Here is a 15,310-nt window from a genome sequence, read left to right on the forward strand (position 1 = left end):
ATTGGAAAAGACTGATGCTGGGAGGGATTGGGGGCAGGAGGAGAAGGGGACGACAGAGGATGAGATGGCTGGATGGCATCACTGACTCGATGGACGTGAGTCTGGGTGAACTCCGGGAGTTGAGGGAGGCCTGGTGTGCTGCGATTCATGGGGTCGCAAAGAGTCAGACACGATTGAGCGACTGAAATGAACTGATGGTATACAGAAAACCATTATTATACTTTATGAATTAAAATTTCAATGATAATTTTTACTACATAGTTCATTCGTATCTTGTGCTGGCTAAAAATTCAACCCAAATGTGTGTGTGTGTGTGTGTGTGTGTGTTAGTTGCTCAGCTGTGTCCAACTCTTTGTGATCCCATAGATGATAGCTCACCAGGCTCCTCTGTCTATGGAATTCTCCAGGCAAGAATGCCAGAGTGGGTAGCCTTCTCTTCTCCAGGGGATCTTCCTGACCCAGGGATCAAACCCAAATCTCCTGCATTGCAGGCAAATTCTTCACCATCTGGGCCATCAGGGAAGCCCCAACCCAAATGTAATATGCATTATACCTTTGTTTCCAGCCCAGAAGAAGCCATTTGGTTCTTTCACTAGCCAGAGGCACCAAATCACTCTGTAGGGCTCTCAGTTAGGGAACACATCCTTCATTGACAAGACCATTGCTGTGCCTTGTTGTTTCAGAAAATATATTTGAATTAAACTTATCCACCTGGGAGCTTGCCTTTCTGGATTAATGTCTTTCCAGAGAAAAGAGAAAAAGATGTGACAAGTTCAGTAGCCACAGCTTGAAAAATCATGCTTTAGAGAGATTCTGGTCGATATTAGGATTAAAGGTTTTTTTGAGAATTGTTGTCAAATTGTTTTTATAGTAAGCCACAAGAAATGTACTTAACAAGTGAAGAACATTTCAAGTGTAGGTGTATGGATTTGGATTTTTAAATAATTTCTCATTGTCTGCTGGGACCCCTCTCACTATTCCTTTTGTCTCCTGCCCCTTTTGTAAGGTAAATTTTTTTGTCTATGGGCAGATTACTGTGAGGTGCCATTTCTTCTTGTGCCCCATGCTCTGGGGACTGTCTTTGGAGAGTTTGATTATCCTCTTGTCATCCAACCCAGTTCCCTGCACAGATGTGGTGGGACCCAGGAGGTATCTGTTTCCTCTTTTGATGGATCATCAATGATCTTTTCTGTTTGTCAACACGGATAATTCAGAGTCAAAGTGCAGTAGCTTGCATTTCTTTGAACCCAGGAAGCATGTTCTTTGTTACCTTTGTCTAAGTCCATGTTACCTACTTAAAGCGATCACCTTTCTGGTTATAGCTGTGTTTGGGGCTTAATTTTGTCTTTCCCCTCCCTACAAATTTTTATGTTGAAGCCTAACACCCAATACTTCAGCTATAACTATATTTGTAAATGAAAGTGAAAGTGAAGTCGCTCAATGGTGCCCGACTCTTTGCGACCCCATGGACAGTAGCCTGTACCAAGCTCCTCTGTCCATGGGATTTTCCAGGCAAGAGCACTGGAGTGGGTTGCCATTTCCTTCTCCAGGGAATCTTCCTGACCCAGGGATCGAACCCAGATCTCCTGCATTGTACACAGACACTTTACCCTCTGAGCCACCAGGGAAGTCTTTAAAGAGTTAATTAAGCTGAAATGAGGCCAATTGTGTGGGCCTCAATCGAGTATGACTGTGGTCCCTATAAGAAGAGGAGATTAGAATACAGACACGTACATACAGAGAGAAGACCATGAGAAGGTATTGGGAGAAGATGGCCATCTGTAGGCCCAAGAGAAAGGCTGGGGCTTATCCTTCCCTCGTGGCCCGCAGAAAAAATCAACCCTGTTGACAACTTGATGTTGGACTTCCAGCCTCTAGAACTGTGAGACAGTACATTTCTGTTTAAACCATCCAGTCTGCAGTACTTTGTTATGGAAACCCTAGTACTCTTGCCTGGAAAATCCCATGGACGGAGAAGCCTGGTAGGCTGCAATCCATGGGGTTGCTAGGAGTCGGACACGACTGAGCGACTTCACTTTCACTTTTCACTTTCATGCATTGGAGAAGGAAATGGCAACCCACTCCAGTGTTCTTGCCTGGAGAATCCCAGAGACGGGGAAACCTGGTGGACTGCTGTCTGTGGGGTCGCACAGAATCGGACACGACTGAAGCGATTTAGCAGCAGTAGCAGCAGCAGCGGCACAATGATACTACCTGTTTGCAACTCCTGATGCTTTTTTTTTTTGTTCCAACTTGGTCCTTCTAAAGCTGAAGATGGTTTTTATGACGTGTAGGATCACTGAAAATAAGTGATTTAACAATATGAGGGTCATAAGGAGTGGAGACTGCAAGCCAAAAATTCAAAAAGGGAGATGAAAATGAAAGCAAACAGAAAATATGATTAAAGGACTAAGTGAAGAGAAATAATTAAGGCAATAAGTCAATGATCTCTACTGGTAAGTGTTGAGCTTCTCTTTTGTTAAGTCTGATTAGTAATCAACTTACTCCCCACCTCTCAGTGTCTGATACTACTTGGGATAGAAAATTGAACATTTGAAGCTGGTGATCCATTTTTCTATGAAGGTTATTATTTTCTTATAATAGTAATAAACATTTATAAATTAATGAAAATTCTTAGGGCAAAATATTGAAACAAGAGAAGACACAGCAGGGAACTAAACAGACAATATAAATTGCACATAGTAGTTACGAAACAGCATTAAAAGCTAAGGATTTTAAATTGAATTGAATCATAATGTTTTATAGTAGCAGTTAATTTGGCATTCTCTATATACCATGGATGATAATATTTCATATTTGTGAATATTATGTGGCTCTCATTTTAAGAAGTTGTCTCTCTTCATAGCTTGCTCCAAGATATTTACAATAATATTGTTTCTGTTGCTTAGATTCAAGTAAAACTAATCTGCTGTAAATTAGAATAATAGACTTAGAAAGGATCTCAAATCTCTTGGTACTAGTGACACAATAGATTTTTTATTTTCCCTCTAATACTTATCTATATTTTGAAATTTTTCTATGTGGAAAAATTCAAAGAGGGAAATGAAAATTGCTTGAAATCCTCCCATCCATAAATAATCATTTTGGTCATTTTCTTCTTCATTTTTCTGTGGAATATTCCTATTTTTAAGTGATACTATCAAAGCTCTCTTTTTTAAAAAAGCTGTTTCTAAGACTCTGCTGTTTTAAAGTACCGTAAGGGCACTGCCCTCATAGTGTTCCAGTTGTCTTCCTACTTCTAACTAAACTGCAAACTCTGTGAGGGTAGAGACCACACCTCTCTATATCTTGTGTTGGTCCAATATCCCTAGGAGTTAGCTCAGGAATTGCTGACATATGTCACCTATTTTAGTGACCATTTATGGTAAATTCCAAGAGTACATTTGCTCATCAGTTCAATTAATATTTGCTGAGTGCTTACTATGTTATCATATTCAGCACATATTTAGTTCCAGAAAGTCATTTGAGTTCTAGAAAAGGCCAGAATGGTACATTTTATTTTTTAAAAAAGATTTAAAAGTCACTGACCTTCCTTAAATTTTGCCATCCTTGGGCAGCAGGGTGATTAGTAGGTATCAGACAGGGATATTTTCATTGGCAAGTAACAGAAAGCCAAATGGGCTTCCTTGGTGGCTCAGATGGTAAAGAATCTGCCTGCAAAGCAGGAGACCTGGGTTGGATCCCTGGGTCAGGAAGATCCCCTGGAGAAGGGAAAGGCTACCCACTCTAGTATTCTTGCCTGGAGAATTCCATGGACAGAGGAGCCTGGCGGGCTACAGTCCATGGGGTCACAAAGAGTTGGACACAACTGAGCAACTAACACTTTCATTTAAAATTATAACAACACTTATTGTTTATTTCACAAGTAGTTGGGAGGTAGGTGATTCTATTTTATCATATCAAGGTCCTTATTTTAAATTTTTTTGGTCTTTTCCTTATAGTACCAAGATGACCATCCCTAGATCCATGTACAATAGCTTTATAAAACCATTCCAAACTGAAAGGAAAAACATGGATGAAAAAAATGACTTTTTCAGTTCTAATGAGGTGGATGAACCTAGAGCCTATTGTACTGAGTGAAGTAAGTCAGAAAGAGAAAACAAATATCATATATTAATGCATATATATGAAATCTAGAAAGATGATACTGATGAATCTATTTGCAGGGCAGCAATGGAGATACAGACATAGAGAACAGACTTATGGACACAGTAGGGGAAGGAAAGGGTGGGATGAACTAAGAGAGTAGCATGGAAACATATATATTACCATATGTAAAATAGATAGCCAGTGGGAATTTGCTATATGATGCAAGGAGCTCAAACTGGTGCTCTGTGATAACCTAGAGGGGTGGAATGGGGAAGGAGGTGGGATGGAGTTTCAGGAGGGAGTGGACGTTTGTATATCTGTGGTTGATTCATGTTGATGTGTGGCAGAAACCGCACAATATAGTAAAGTAATTATCCTCCAATTAGAAATAAATAAATTTTAAAAAATACAAAGGAAAGTAAAGAAAAAGATGGCTTTCTTTTAATCTGGGAGGAAAACATTTCTAGAAGTTTTCGTTAGACTTTCCTTTATATCTTGTTGCCCAAGAACTGCATCAATGAACATGCCTACTTACCAGAGTGGGAAAGAATAGGTTTGACTTTCCTAACATCTGTGGGCAATAGGCAAGAGAGAATGGTTTGGGAAAGGTTTCTAGGAGCCAGTCAACAGTATCCAGTGCAGAGCCTCAGTAATGAGCTGTCTGGCTCGGGACATGGGTAGTCTGAGTTGAGATTTGGCACATAGCTGCTGTGTGACCCTACGTAAATTCTCTATCATGTCTCTGACTTGTTTTCTTTTCATCCTTGTGGAACATATGTCTGCTTTGTAGGTTTTGTGAGGATTGAATGAAATACTTTAAAGCATTTAGCACAGGGCCTAGCACATAGAAAGTGTTAATGTGCTAACTGAGTGCCTGAGAGCTTAGATGCAACGTATGTGAGTAAGCCCAGCTTTCTTTAGGAGAACTACCATACCCAAGTCCCAAGCCAGATGTAGACTTGGATTAATTGGACAAGGTATGCTGGAGAGATTAAATTTGGGGGAAGAGTTTTGAAAGAGGGGAGAAAGGATATCTGGACACATTTTAAAAAAGTAAAAAGTATTCTCTAAAATCAGTTTTATAAGTACAATCATCATTGCCAGGGTAAGAGTAGCCAGTTGTGACTTTGAATAAGTGAAAGAAGACAACATTGTTTGTTTATTTAGTTGACAAACCCTTAGGAGCAGGCAAGGATGCTGTAAAACCAAGCAAAATCTGGCTTACCTAAGATACTTCAAATTTGTTTTTGTCTCTTTCAAGACTCTTTTGCTCAAGTTTTAGAACCTTGGATATGATACCAAGTGTGCGCACTAGGATTTCCTTTTTTAACTGAAAGATCTTTGCCTTCAATTCTAAGTAAGAAATTAATTTCTGATTTATCTCTGTTCATCTCCAAAATCTTTTTAAAAGTGAGTTTGAGTGTTTTTTCTCCTTGAAATTAGACTCTCTGTCTCTAACTGCCAGCAAATGACTTTTTCACCACAGTTCATAGGGATTTACATAAGGTTATCACTGTTAAATTCTTTCTTATAAAAACTCTCCTTCCCCCTCAATCAGACTTGAGACTGAGAGCTTTGACCCTGGCTGGTATCTTCCAGAATTGGAAGCAGGTTTAAGGAGTGGGCGAGGCTAATCTCAGGCTACAGTCTGTAGAGAAGGGTTTGAGGTTCTAGTTCTTAGTGAGGATATTGACTCAAAAGGGAAGAAGTCTGGTTTCAGGGCCAAATACAAGAGCAAGGAGGAAGAACTGATCCCAAGGTACCAGGGATCCCAAGTGACAGGGAGCAGGGCAGCTCAAGAAGGAAGCTGGGGTGTGGGACTGAAGAACATTAAGAAATTGTCCTGGGGAGTGTGGGCAGAAGGCTGGAACGTTTCAAAGGGAAAACAAGCAAAGGTTTGAAGTATCTGCAGGATTAGAAGTGTGTGAAAATTGTCCTTATTTTTTTGTGTTTCTCTAAGTGAAAAGCAATGATATTCCAAGAAGAAACTCAATGTTTCATTAAAAAAATAGGAAATAAGCATGTTTGGAGTCAGAAAGATAGAGGTTTGAATCTCAGTTGTGCCTTATGTGAACTCAAGAAAGTCAATTTCCTTTGTGTCTCACTTTCCGCTTTCAAAAAATGGGGTAAATATAAATACCTCCCTTGCAGGAATGTTGGCACATGTTACAGACTCAATGAATGGCAGCTGTTGTGTATTTACTTTGATCTTTGTGCAAAGCATATGCTGCATATGTATTTTTCTCTGTTTGTTTTTTCCTCTAGTTTAATTTTTCAAGCTCTGTTGAGATATAATTGACAAATAACACCGTATAAGTTTAAGGTGAACAATGATGATGATTTTATATATGTATATATTATGAAATGATTATTATAAGATTATCAAATCCTTAAAATTTCATTCTTGAAGTACATCAACCAAAAATACGTAAATATACAGCTCAAAATAAGTAGAAATAGACTAAAGTAACTGAGAGGGAAGATAAGGAATGTATTTCTAGTCCATAAATCACTTTCTTGTTCAGTTAAACTAATTTATTTTAAATGGTAATCTATTTTTAAATTCATGGATTTTTACAATGAAAATTAGCACTGATCCACCTATTCATAACCTTGAAAATGAAACTACCCTTTTAAGGAAACCATGATCTGGACAACTGAGAATTTTTATAAAATGGAAACTCTGGCCCAGAGCATTTTTACTTCTCTAGAATACTTAGTTTTCTTATCTAATTCAAGAACTAAGGACAAACTCAGAAAACTGCGTCATTACATTGACATTGACAAATACTAGAAGGACTGGTGAATTTTATAAGTACTTTTAAAAAAATGATTGATCATTTAAGATTTAGTCAACCTCTTTAACCTTTGACTAGATGTCCTTACTATTTTAAACCTCACTACTGCACATAAGAATTACATTTTAGAGTAATGAGGCAATCTTTAAAGAGGTTGATTATATTACCCTTTCCCACCCAACATGCTTGGTAACTTTATTGGTTTTGCCCTCATTAGTGGCTGGTTTTTTGTTTTATTTATTTTATTTTTTTAAGAAGCTCTTTGCATTGATATGAAGTTATATTCCAAGGTCAAATATAAACAATGACCAGACTTCTAAGCCAAGATAACCCACTGAAGCCTATTTGATGTATAATATGTAACTGACTTAACTGATGATTTAGTAATATTGCAGAACTCAACTCTCTTTGATTGCACTAATTCTATGGTAAATACTTAACAAGTTTCAACTTGAGTACTGGGGATTTGTGTTCTATCTCTTTGGGACATTTTGTATATAATGTTTTCCTTTCTTAGCATGAGTCTGAACAGCGTTTCTGCCCTTGTCATCACCTGTTTACATTTATTTTCTCCCTCAACAATTGACTTGTCATTCAAGACCCAGTTCTGATTTCAGTTCTCCTGGGATACTCATCCTACGTGGGCATAGTTCACTTGTTTGTGAAATGGGGTTAAAAATCTGGTGCATAGGGTGTTTTGAAGATTAAATGAGATCATGTATGCCAAGTATGATAAGCTATTATGATTATAACATATCAGACTGTCCTTCCATTGCAGGCATATCTCATTTTATTGTGTTTCACTTTATCATATTTCAAGGATAGTGCATTTTTTTTACAAATCGAAGGTTTGTGGCAACCCTTCATGGTGCAGTTTATTGGCACCATTTTCTTTTTCCCCCAAAGGATTTGCTTACTACATGTCTCTGCATCACATTTTGGTAATTCTTGCAATGTCTCAAATTTTTCATTCTTATATTTGTTACCATGATGAAAGTGAAAGTGGAGAGTGAAAAAGTTGGCTTAAAGCTCAACATTCAGAAAATTAAGATCATGGCATCCGGTCCCACCACTTCATGGGAAATAGATGGGGAAACAGTGGAAACAGTGTCAGACTTTATTTTTCTGGGCTCCAAAATCACTACAGATGGTGACTTCAGCCATGAAATTAAAAGACACTTACACCTTGAAAAGAAAGTTATTACCAACCTAGATAGCATATTCAAAAGCAGAGACATTACTTTGCCAACAAAGGTCCGTCTAGTCAAGGCTATGGTTTTTCCTGTGGTCATGTATGGATGTGAGAGTTGGACTGTGAAGAAGGCTGAGCGCCAAAGAATTGATGCTTTTGAACTGTGGTGTTGGAGAAGACTCTTGAGAGTCCCTTGGACTGCAAGGAGATCCAACCAGTCCATTCTGAAGGACATCAGCCCTGGGATTTCTTTGGAAGGAATGATGCTAAAGCTGAAACTCCAGTCCTTTGGCCACCTCATGCGAAGAGTTGACTCATTGGAAAAGACTCTGATGCTGGGAGGGATTGGGGGCAGGAGGAGAAGGGGACGACAGAGGATGAGATGGCTGGATGGCATCACTGACTCGATGGACGTGAGTCTCAGTGAACTCCGGGAGTTGGTGATGGACAGGGAGTCCTGGTGTGCTGCGATTCATGGGGTCGCAAAGAGTCGGACATGACTGAGCGACTGATCTGATCTGATCTGATTACTACTGTACTTGTTTTGGGGTTCCATGAACTGGCCTATATAAGACACCAAACCTAATTGATGACTGTTGTGTGTGTTCTGTGGAGAAGGCAACGGCACCCCACTCCAGTACTCTTGCCTGGAAAATCCCATGGATGGAGGAGCCTGGTGGGCTGCAGTCCATGGGGTTGCTAAGAGTCAGACACGACTGAGCGACTTCACTTTCACTTTTCACTTTCATGCATTGGAGAAGGAAATGGCAACCCACTCCAGTGTTTTTGCCTGGAGAATCCCAGGGATGGGGGAGCCTGGTGGGCTGTCGTCTGTGGGGTTGCACAGAGTCGGACACAACTGAAGTGACTTAGCAGCAGCAGTGTGTGTTCTGACTGTTCTAGCAACCAGAAGGTCCCTCATCTCTCTCCCTCTCCTTGTGCCTCCCTATTCCCTGAGATACGACAATATTGAAATTAGGCCAACTAATAACCTTACAATAGCCTCTAAGTGTTCTAGTGAAAGGAAGAGTCATATATCTCTCAAAAGCTAGAAATTATTAAGCTTAGTGAAAAAGGCAAGTCCAAAGCCAATATGGGCTAAGAGCTAGACCTCTTACACTAAACAGTTAGTCAAGTTGTGAATGCAAAGGACAAGTTCTTGAAGGAAATGAAAAGTTCAACTCCAGTGAACACATGAATGATAAGAAAATGAAGCGGTGTTATTACTGTATAGAGATCTGGATAGAAGATCAAGCCAGCTACATTTCCCTAAGCCAAAGCCTAATCCAGAGCAAGGCCCTAACTTTCTTCACTTTTATGAAGGCTGAAAGAGGTGAGGAAGCTGCAGAAAGTTTGAAGCTATTATAGCAGAAATTGGTTGATGAGCTTTGAGAAGCCATCTTTGTAACATAAATGTACACAGTGAAGCAGTAAGTGCTATTGTAGAAGCTGCAATAAGTTATCAAGAAAATCCAGCAAAGATAACTAATAAAGGTGGCTACATCAAATGACAGGTTTTCAGTGTAGATAAAAACAGGCTTATATGGGGAGAAAATGCCATCTAGAGCTTTCATAGGTAGAGAGGAGAAGTCTATGCTTGGTTTCAAAGCTTCAAAGGATAGGCTGATTCTCTTGTTAGTGGCTAATGCAACTGGTGACTTTAAGCTGAAGCTAATGCTTATTTACCATTCAGAGAATCCTAAAGTCCTTAAGAATTATGTGAAATCTACTTGATGTCTGCTGTATTAATGGGACATCAAAGCCTGGATGACAGCACATCTTTGACAACATGGTTTACTGAATATTTTAAGCCCACTGTTGATATCTACTACTTAGAAAAAAAAAAGATTCCTTTCAAAACATGACTGCTCATGGTCAATGTACCTGGTCACCAAAGAGCTCTAATAGAGACGTAAAAGATTAATGCTGTTATGCCTGCTAATATAACATACTTTCTGCAGCCCATGGACCAAATAGTAATTTCAGTTTTGTCATATTATTTAAGAAATATATTTTGTAAGGCTATAACTGCCATAGATACTGATTCTTCTGATGGGTCTGGGCAAAATAAATGGAAAACCTTCTGGAAAGTATTCACTACTCTAGATGTCATTACAAATATTTGTGATTTATGGGAAGAGTCAAAATACCAACATTTACAGAAGCTTGAAAGAAGTTGATTCAAACCTTTGAAGATGACTTAAAAGTGTTCAAGACTTCAGTGAAGAAAGTCACTGCAGATGTGAAAATAGCAAGAGAACTAGGATTAGAAGTGTGGCCTGAAGAGGTGACTGAATTGCTGAAATCTCATGGTAAAATGTTAATGGCTGAGGAGTTGTATCTTATGGATGAGCAAAGAATACTGTCAAACAGCATTACATGCTACAGAGAAATTTGTCATCAAAAAGTCAGTTGATCCAGCAAACTTCATTGTTGTCTTGTTTTAAGAAATTGCCACAGCCACCACCTTGCAGTCAACATCAAGATCAAGGCAAGACCCTCCAATAGCAAAGAGATCACTCTCTGAAGACTCAGATTATGGTTAGAATATTTTAGCAATAAAATATTTGTAATAAAGGTGTTTTTAATATAATGCTGTTGCATACTTAATAGAATACAAGTTGTAAACATAACTTCTTTATGCACCAGGAAAGGAAAAAAATCATGTAGCTCACTTTATTATAATACTTTATTGCAATAGTCATCTTATTGCAGTGATTCGAAACCAAACTGCAATATTTCTGAGGTACGCTTGTATTTCCTCAGTTGGATTTTAAGTAGTTTGAGGGCAAAGACCTCAAAGATCCCTTGTAACCTTTGAACAGCCTGGGCCTATTACCTAATAAGCACCCTGTTGCATAAAACTGTATGAACCTCAGAGGTGTACTAACCAGCCTCCTCTCAGTTTTATCCTCTGGCCTTGGAAACAGTGAAATCCTCCATGCTTCCCATGGAGGCTCTGGAAGTGTGTGTGTGTGTGTATACAATGGATGTGGAAATGGAAGCTCCATTTGGGGCAGGAGGAGAACCTGGCAGGACCACAGCGTAAAGTCTGGGACCAGGGTGCTCTCTCATTCCTGAGCGTTTGCATATATTCCCTCTCCCTAGAACAGTCTTGATGTGAATTCCTTCACCCTCTCTTCACATAGCCTGGCATTTATTAGACTTCCTTCTACTGGCTCAGACTTTATTTCATCCCTGTTTTTTTTAAATTGTCCCTGTACTCTCAACTCTTGATGTACCTCCTCTGTGATCACAAAGCATGGTGTGTGTACCCCTACCTGAGCACAGGTGTATATGTGGTTCCTTTAAGAATAAAACATTGCTAAACACTACAGCAGCAAACGATGCCATGCCCTGTACTAAGTGCTTTATTGGCACTATCTTATTTAATCTTTAACCTTGTAACCTTTCAAAGTTTAATCTTTAAGTTCTATGGGTGAGGCACTATTATTTCCCCCCTTTTACAGATGAGGAAACTGAGGATAATTGTGATTAAACAACTTATCAAAACTCAAAAAGCAAAAGTAGCAATATAAGACTTAAACTGGATATTTCTGATTCCAGATGGTGGGGGTGAGTGGACAACTCACTGGTGACATCGTCTTGAAAATGATTAGAAATAGCATGACATTTTAAAAAGAAACCCAGCCCTTGTGAAACTGACTTAAACTTCGGGGGACATAAACAACAGAAGTTTTGCAGAAATTCTTTAGTACAGTTTTAGTCTTTTCCCTCATACGATATTCTTAAAAGTACATTAGAGAACACAGCATTTTTTTTTTTTTTTGGCCAAGTGCACAATGGCTTGTGGGACATAGCCACAGATGTCAGTTGATTGCTCACTGATTGGTCCGTCCCATGCCTAGAGCTGTCAGCTGTGATTATCACTGACCCAGCAGAGGGGCTGAATAGTAAGTGCAAACATACAACTAGCTTTGGAAAATATGGACATCCAGAAGCCAATAGAATCAAAGTTCAGTATTCTTTTAGTGAATTTGAATAGGTAATTTGAATGAGAGTTACTATAGACAATTTCAGATTAAGGGAAAAAAGAGGCTTCCCAAATGTAATCATTTATGACATCAAGGAGTGGCAATATACTACTTGCAATACTTTGTATCCTAACTTGCATCAGTGGATTAAAGCAAACAGGATATTAATGAAATAGAGGAGACAATTACCTCCATACTGGATTTTAGAAACTATTCCCCACTCCTGAAAGTTACCTCTTTGACTTGGGTTTCTGGTTTCTATACAAATGGAATAACATGAAGGGTTTTCAGATCCTTCCTCTCTAAAAGACTAGTTTTATGACTTCTTAACTCAAAATGGGTATTTACAACTAGAAAGAATTTAAAGAGATACAAAAAGCAAAAATATTTGTATATTCAAAAAGTAGTTTCCATTGTATCTTGTAACCAGAACACTAGGTCCTAGTGAGTAGGACAAAGTTAATGCTTTCATGGAGTTTTAATACAGAAAAAGGACAATTAAGGACTCTGGCTTTCTCACTTCAAAAATATATTGTTTAAATTTATGGAACCCATTCCAGAGAGGATAACGATTAACCACTTTTTGAGGAACAAATAGGGATAAGTAGATTTTGAGCACAGGCTCCTTAAGGAAGATTTTCCTGCCAATGTACATGTGTATTTAGTCGCTCAATCATGTACGACTCTTTGCAACCCCATGATCTGTAGCCTGCCAGGCTCCTCTGTCCATGGGATTCTCCAGGCAAGAATACTGGAGTGGCTAGTACCCATTCCCTTCTCCAGGGGATCTTCCTGACCCAGGGATCGAACCCAGGTCTCCTGCACTGCAGGCAGATTCTTTATCATCTGAGCCACCAGGGAAGCCGTTCCTGCCAATGGAGAAAGTTAAACATGGGAAGAAAGTACTCGTGTTGGAAGTTTTTAAGAAGTAATTAGATTTAACCCATGTAGTATTATTTCAGTTTAGGTTTAAAGTGATGATGAGAGGGGATGAGTATAACCAATGGTAACTTCTAACATTCATTGAGCATTTTCTGTGTACTGGGTAAATGCTATGTAAAGATTGAACAATATGATGCTCTGAGTTTCTGAAATAACACTATTACTATTTCCATTATTTAACCCTTGCCTGTGGTGTTGGAACGGAGAAGGCAATGGCACCCCACTCCAGTACTCTTGCCTGGAAAATCCCATGAACGGAGAAGCCTGGTAGCTGCAGTCCATGGGGTTGCTAAGAGTCGGACACGACTGAGCGACTTCACTTTCACTTTTCACTTTCATGTATTGGAGAAGGAAATGGCAACCCACTCCAGTATGCTTGCCTGGAGAATCCCAGGGACGGGGGAACCTGGTGGGCTGCCGTCTCTGGGGTCACACAGAGTCGGACACGACTGAAGTGACTTAGCAGCAGCAGCAGTGGTGTTGGAAAAGACTCTTGAGAGTCCTTTGGACTGCAAGGAGATCCAACCAGTCAATCCTAAAGGAAATCAGTCCTGAATATTCATTGGAAGGACTGATGCTGAAGCTGAAGCTCCAATACTTTGGCCACCTCATGTGAAGAACTGACTTACTAGAAAAGACCCTGATGCTGGGAAAGATTGAAGGCAGGAGAAGGGGATGGCAGAGGATGAGATGGTTGAATGGCATCACCAACTTGATGGACATGAGTTTGAGCAAGCTCTGGGAGTGGGTGATGGACAGGGAAGCTTGGTGTGCTGCAATCCATGGGGTTGCAAAGAGTCAGACACGACTGAGGGACTGAACTGTACTGTACTGTAACCCTTGCCTCTGACTGCTAGTCTAGTAAGGTTCAAACTCAGGAAAACAGACTAGAGAGGTCAGACTCTTAACTGCCTACTGCACTCTGCCTCCTCAAGACACAACAGGAGCAATTCGGTGTTAAAAGGAGGGTAGGGTAATCTGGTTGTGCCGTTTCCCTGGTAAAACTCTTCACTGCTGTCACAAAACCATCCAGTCCTGGAGGCGTGGGGCACACCATCTTACAGGCCCTTCCTTTGATTTGTAAACAATTTTCTTTTTACTGAGGTAACATATCCTCCCTGAACTTTCACTCATCACCTGTCACAGTCCTGCTTTCTTAGCACCTTTTACAGGACGACTGTTCACTTACCTGACACCCTACATGCCTTTCCTTCTCCAGGCTGAGCTCTGTGGGGCAGTTGTACCTCATAGAGCACAGTTCAGTTTAGTGATTAAAGCACAACAGCCCCTTGTTTGATTTCAGAATATGCCTTTTAACTAGTTGTGAGCTAATTGTCTATAATAACTACTCTACATCTCGGTTTATTCATCTAGGAAGAGGGAGGATAATAGTACTTTGCAGGATTGTTTTGAGAGTTAAAGTATACAGTGCATGTTACACAGAGAGTTTGGGCTTCCCAGATGGCTTGGTGGTAAAGAATTTACCTGCCAATACTGGAGACACAGGAGATGTGGGTTAGATCCCTGGGTCTGGAAGATCCCCTGGAGGAAGACATGGCAACTTACTCTAGTATTCTTGCCTGGATCATCCCATGGACAGAGGAACCTGGAGGGTACAGTCCATAGGGTCACAAAAAGAGTGACCAAGCAACAACAACTAATATAGAGACTTTACTGTGCACTACAAAGAAGGAAATGATCAATAAATACTAGTGATAAAAATTCTTGGTTTCTAGAACTTTCCTGTTGGTCACCTTTCCTCCAAACAGCCTAGTCCTCTCCCTTAGTTTGGATATTATTCTTCTACTAATGAATAGAAGTGTTTTGTTATTAAAAGATATACAATTCTTAAGTCTCCAGAGAGGAGCTTGGTGGCTCAAGTCAGTTCTTATAGACAGTTAGTCAACCTTAGTGTGTCTCAGCCCTGCTGACTCCCCATGACCTGTTTTTCTCTTGCCTCACCTGTGAACACTGCAAAAACTATCTTACCAGCAGTCAGCATAGTTTGGAGACTACTTTGTTTTTACTAGTCACTATGTGTAGAGAAGACTCTACACATGGACATCACCAGATAGTCAACACTGAAATAAGATTGATTATATTCTTTGCAGCCAAAGATGGAGAAGCTCTATACAGTCAGCAAAAACAAGACCAGGAGCTGACTATGGCTCAGATCATGAACTCCTTATTGCCAAATTCAGACTTAAATTGAAGAAAGTGGGGAAAACCACTAGACCATTCAGGTATGACCTAAATCAAATCCCTTATGATTA

Source organism: Bubalus kerabau, chromosome 6 (assembly GCF_029407905.1).
Source record: "Bubalus kerabau isolate K-KA32 ecotype Philippines breed swamp buffalo chromosome 6, PCC_UOA_SB_1v2, whole genome shotgun sequence".
Lineage (NCBI taxonomy): Eukaryota > Metazoa > Chordata > Mammalia > Artiodactyla > Bovidae > Bubalus > Bubalus kerabau.